The sequence below is a fragment of the Mixophyes fleayi genome, chromosome 11 (assembly GCF_038048845.1).
Source record: "Mixophyes fleayi isolate aMixFle1 chromosome 11, aMixFle1.hap1, whole genome shotgun sequence".
Classification (NCBI taxonomy): Eukaryota; Metazoa; Chordata; class Amphibia; order Anura; family Limnodynastidae; genus Mixophyes; species Mixophyes fleayi.
In genome coordinates this window covers 16,813,126-16,819,125 of record NC_134412.1, presented here as the reverse complement: position 1 = coordinate 16,819,125, position 6,000 = coordinate 16,813,126, and the positions used below count along the sequence as shown (strand labels likewise).

The following is a 6,000-nucleotide window of genomic DNA, read 5'->3' as shown; positions in this document are numbered from 1 at the left end:
AAGGATCTGCTGCTAACATCTTGGTGCCAGATACCACAGGACACCTTCAGAGGTCTTGCGGAGTCCATGCCTCGATGGGTCAAAGCTGTTTTGGCGGCACAAGGGGGACCTACACAATATTAGACAGGTGCTTTTACCGTTGTGGCTGATCGGTGTATATGCTGCCCTCATTTAAATCCTTGGTCGGCAGCAGTCTAGAGTATAATAATAATATGATGTATTTTACACATTCAGCATCAGTATATAATAACTTAACCTGCACACTAACATTTTCCAAGAACTGCACCTTACACACAGAACAGCAGAAGTGGTCATGAGCTGTAGTTCAGAAACAGATACTGAGAATTGCATCATATTTTCCACACTAGAGCAATGCTATTCTGTAGCTGGTCATTATTAAATAAAAAAATCACACTGATATTATTTAAAAGAAAACCCCCATCTAGGAAGTGTCTGTGACAGATGGAAACTATGAAGAAAGTCTCCCTAGTGAGGTAATTAGATGAGATTTTGATTATTAGGCATCTAAGACGTAATTATTTGTTCATCTAGGGCAGAACTAGAAAACCTGAGCATAGCCAGTTGTTGTGAAACTAAAATAACCAGCATGCCCTGCCAACAGGGCAAGCTGGGACTTGTAGTTTCCTAAACTAATGGAGAGTCACAGTACTTCAGTACTAGGTTTTGCTAACAATGACAGACACTGGAGCCTGCACTGTGCAGCAGGTTCTATATATGAGTCAGGGTCGGTGGATATTACAGCTCTCTGGCAGGTGCCCCCCTCCCCTCCCCAATATTCACCTCCCTTCCACCCGTTGCCATAGTGACCCCTACTCAGGCCCCGCAGCGGCTGAGCTGGAGAGGAGATGCGCCCACCGATGGAAGGGACCGGTAATGTCTCCCCCTGCACCCCCCTCCCTCCTCCTTTCCCGCCCCTCCCCGTCTAACTAGCTTGCAAACTCTGCATATTAAGCGGCGCGCTCTGCATAATGCGTTCCTGCGTGCGTCTGCCGGGTGCGCTAAGCGGCAGCGCTGGCTTCTGTGCCACATAGGGGGGCTACCGGGGTCCCGGAAGGGGGTTGGTATGCAGCACTCAGGCTATATAGATGTTTATGTAGGGATCTAATCAGTGTATGATGCATATAAATGTAGGCTTACCAATAGACCTAGTGCGCGCTGTCTATGTAGGTGAATTGTATTGCAGTGTGCGGGCATACAGACATTATATAAACGTGTGCTTATGTGTGTGAATTGTCAGTGTGTGCACAATGCATAATAACATGTAACATGCGTGCTAAACAAGTGAATGTGTATTACCACTTTTGCATCCAAATTAGTTATTCCTACCCCCAAGCCAGTGTTTTTTAAATGGTTCAAATGTACATTTATTTGTCTAAATCAATCATCTAGTTGCAAAAAGTGTCAAATCAGTGCTTAGCTCCTATATAATACTCAAATTATGTGTTTTGTAGATGTTGGTCGGTGGACGTTTTAAGAGTAGAGAGGTATGTACTGTAGGCTATATAAATATATATCTATACATACATATATATATATATATATATATATATATATATATATATATATATATATATATATAGTAATATGCACAGAATATGATGTATATAAATATGCATGGCACACATGCAATATAAGTAAAACTATCATCTTTCTCATATCTATATACATAGCATAAGTTTGTTATATAAATTACGAGTTTAGATTTGTTATTGAAGGTATCAGATTCCTAATTTTGTTGAGTAGAATGTTGGTAGACTGCTTGCTGTGGAAACTATTGGATATCTGTATTTTATGCATATAGTATAGCTTGTGTGTATAGTATACAGTATATATTTTTAATATGTGCTCTATAATGTTATATACAAGGTGGCCATTATGTACAATGGAGGTTTGGGTTTTGGGGCAGTCTGCATGTAGGAGGCTACCTATGTATTATGTTCAGGGCTGAGGTTGATTTGTGTAGTATATAGGGCTTATATAATGTATGTCATTTGTGTTAAATACAGAATTGTCCCTAGATCTCAAATGTGTTCCAGTTTTACAAGTGTAGTCAATTTTCCCCCATTATAATGCTTATTTTACTAGAATCTGTCAACTAGCCAGAATAAAGTCTTATTTTTTTTAAACCAAATAAAAATTAGTTTTTTAAATTTTTTGCGTTAAGAGTGCTGCATCCAAACCTCCATTTTTAAATTTCGCAACTTTACCTGAATTTACATTTTTTGTTCTCCGTCCCTAATGAGTGAAATAGAGGAAAGATTTGTAATAGAGAGCACGTATAACGGTATAACTACACAGCAATCTAAGCTGCTCGTGAAGGTCACTCTGATGGATTTTTTGAATATGGAACAAATTAATGTTTGACAATAACATTTTTTGTTTAATACATCAAATGTGATAGAACACTACCCACCCATCAAAAATAACAAATATAGTAAATGTATATTGTAATGCATTATTTATATTTTTTTAAATATGTAAACATATTTGTTTAATTATAAATAAAAATAAATGGATTGAGGTGAAGAAAGTCAAACTATTGCTTTGTAATTGAAAACTGTGGGAGTTTCTTGCATGTCTTTTTAACCACTTAATGACCAGAGGGTGTTCAACCCTTCGTGACCAGACCAAATTCCATGCTTAAGATGCTTCTTTAAATATGGGAAATAACTTCTTTTTTTTTTATTAGTGTACCCAAAAGAGTTTTATGTTGTCTTTTTTTCTGGGACTCACCTGGCCCTCTTTTTGACAGGAAACAGAAGTATTTTTTTATTTTCTAAGTATTCCATATAGGGAAGTGGAAAAAAAATACAGTTTTCCATGTTTGTTTCCATAATAATGCAGACATGATCCCCACCCGATGATACGCACATCTGCACACAGGTGCGAAACTCCTTAGAGTGGGTGGAAGAGGAGATAGGACCGGGAAGGTGGGGGACACTCATGCAAAATGCATCTGTGTTGTGAAGAATGGGTTGACAAAGTCTTGATGGGCTGAGAAAGGAGTTAAATGAGGGAATGTCAGTTTGTTGTAAATCACTATTAACAGTGAGTTATTCTTACCAAAAAGCAGGAGAGACCGGGATCCCAAGTCTCCTGCACTTATAGGACCGGTACTAAATGAATGATAACTAGAATCTGATTGGTTGCTATAGGCAACATCTTTCCGGCAAAAACTCATAAGACAGCAAATAACGTGGGCTTGCTCCGTTTTCATTTTGCACCAACTTTCTTCTGTTAAAACTTCCTTTTCCATACTTTACAACCTCCGTATTGGTGATTTACAAACTTGAAACATGTCTCGTTTTGTCTGCACAATGTTATATTTAATTTGTGTCCATTTATAATGTGCCAGTGCATTCAGTCAGCACGAGTGGCCAGACACAGCATTGCATGTTTTGATATTCACCATTTAAGGATATTTCTATAAAAGCCCCAGTAATTCAATTAGTGAAACAATCACTGGGATTGACTTTAACCAATGCACTAATTGAATCACCCCTATTTTAGCAAAAACAGCTTAAGCCTTATATACACAAAAAAATAAATCTGCCTCTTGCTGTCCACAATGTGCCCACATAGGGCCTCACTTGCAGAGTGCACTGGATGCAAAGCATAATATGCCTGAGCTAACTAGTCCACCCAGCACATATAAAGGTATAGACCGCTCTTGCCAGACAACACAAGCAATATGTATGTCTAGGGGAAGCTGGGTAATATGTAGAGGTGCACTGTGGTGTAGTGGTTAGCACTTCTGCCTTACAGCACTGGGGTCATGAGTTCAATTCCCGACCATGGCCTTATATGTAAGGAGTTTGTATGTTCTCCCCGTGTTTGCGTGAGTTTCCTCCCACACTCCAAAAAAACATACTGGTAAGTTAATTGGCTGTTAACAAATTGACCTTAGTCTGTGTGTGTTAGGGAATTTAGACTGTAAGCCCCAATGGGGCAGGGACTGATGTGAATGAGGTTCTCTGTACAGCACAGCGGAATTAGTAGCGCTATATAATTAAATGATGATGATGTGTAAATAACCAGCCCCCAAGCACTCCAGAACCCCTCTTACTTCCAATTAAACTCTTCAGGTCTTTCCACTTTTACACCAGTTTCTCTGTTTTACACTACTCTCTCTTATTACACTACTGTCTCCCCTCTCTCACACCATCACTCTGGTTTCTCTCTCTCACACTGTCCTCTCTCTAATAACACTGCTGTCTCCCCTCTCTTACACCAGTGCTCTGCTCTCTCTGTCTCACACTGTCCTCTCTCTAATAACACTACTGTGTTTACACCAGTGCTCTGCTCCCTCTGTCTCGCACTGACCTCTCTCTAATAACACTACTGTCTCCTTTCTCTTACACCAGTGCTCTGCTCCTGCTGTCTCGCACTGTCCTCTCTCTAATAACACTACTGTCTCCCCTCTCTTACACCAGTGCTCTGCTCCCTCTGTCTCACACTGTCCTCTCTCTAATAACACTACTGTCTCCCCTCTCTTACACCAGTGCTCTGCTCCCTCTGTCTCACACTGTCCTCTCTCTAATAACACTACTGTCTCCCCTCTCTTACACCAGTGCTCTGCTCCCTCTGTCTCACACTGTCCTCTCTCTAATAACACTACTGTCTCCCCTCTCTTACACCAGTGCTCTGCTCCCTCTGTCTCACACTGTCCTCTCTCTAATAACACTATTGTCTCCCCTCTCTTACACCAGTGCTCTGCTCCCTCTGTCTCACACTGTCCTCTCTCTAATAACACTACTGTCTCCCCTCTCTTACACCAGTGCTCTGCTCTCTCTGTCTCACACTGTCCTCTCTCTAATAACACTACTGTCTCCCCTCTCTTACACCAGTGCTCTGCTCCCTCTGTCTCACACTGTCCTCTCTCTAATAACACTACTGTCTCCCCTCTCTTACACCAGTGCTCTGCTCCCTCTGTCTCACACTGTCCTCTCTCTAATAACACTACTGTCTCCTCTCTCTTACACCAGTGCTCTGCTCCCTCTGTCTCACACTGTCCTCTCTCTAATAACACTACTGTCTCCTCTCTCTTACACCAGTGCTCTGCTCCCTCTGTCTCACACTGTCCTCTCTCTAATAACACTACTGTCTCCCCTCTCTTACACCAATGCTCTGCTCCCTCTGTCTCACACTGTCCTCTCTCTAATAACACTACTGTCTCCCCTCTCTTACACCAGTGCTCTGCTCTCTCTGTCTCACACTGTCCTCTCTCTAATAACACTACTGTCTCCCCTCTCTTACACCAGTGCTCTGCTCTCTCTGTCTCACACTGTCCTCTCTCTAATAACACTACTGTCTCCCCTCTCTTACACCAGTGCTCTGCTCTCTCTGTCTCACACTGTCCTCTCTCTAATAACACTACTGTCTCCCCTCTCTTACACCAGTGCTCTGCTCTCTCTGTCTCACACTGTCCTCTCTCTAATAACACTACTGTCTCCCCTCTCTTACACCAGTGCTCTGCTCCCTCTGTCTCGCACTGTCCTCTCTCTAATAACACTACTGTCTCCTCTCTTACACCAGTGCTCTGCTCCCTCTGTCTCACACTGTCCTCTCTCTAATAACACTACTGTCTCCCCTCTCTTACACCAGTGCTCTGCTCCCTCTCTCTCACACTGTCCTCTCTCTAATAACACTGCTGTCTCCCCTCTCTTACACCAGTGCTCTGCTCTCTCTGTCTCACACTGTCCTCTCTCTAATAACACTACTGTGTTTACACCAGTGCTCTGCTCCCTCTGTCTCGCACTGACCTCTCTCTAATAACACTACTGTCTCCCCTCTCTTACACCAGTGCTCTGCTCCCTCTGTCTCACACTGTCCTCTCTCTAATAACACTACTGTCTCCCCTCTCTTACACCAGTGCTCTGCTCCCTCTGTCTCACACTGTCCTCTCTTTAATAACACTACTGTCTCCCCTCTCTTACACCAGTGCTCTGCTCCCTCTGTCTCACACTGTCCTCTCTCTAA

The 6,000-nt window shown here is 42.3% G+C and overlaps 1 protein-coding gene across 1 annotated transcript in view; it reads left to right on the top strand.

Annotated features, from left to right (window-relative positions):
- Positions 1-990: 990 nt before the first annotated feature.
- Positions 991-6,000, top strand: part of POU2F2 (POU class 2 homeobox 2) — a 110,867-nt gene continuing 105,857 nt past the window's right edge. The window contains exon 1 of the mRNA XM_075190756.1: positions 991-1,505. The gene's annotated coding sequence lies outside the window, so the exon portion shown is untranslated. The remainder of the gene's footprint in view (positions 1,506-6,000) is intronic.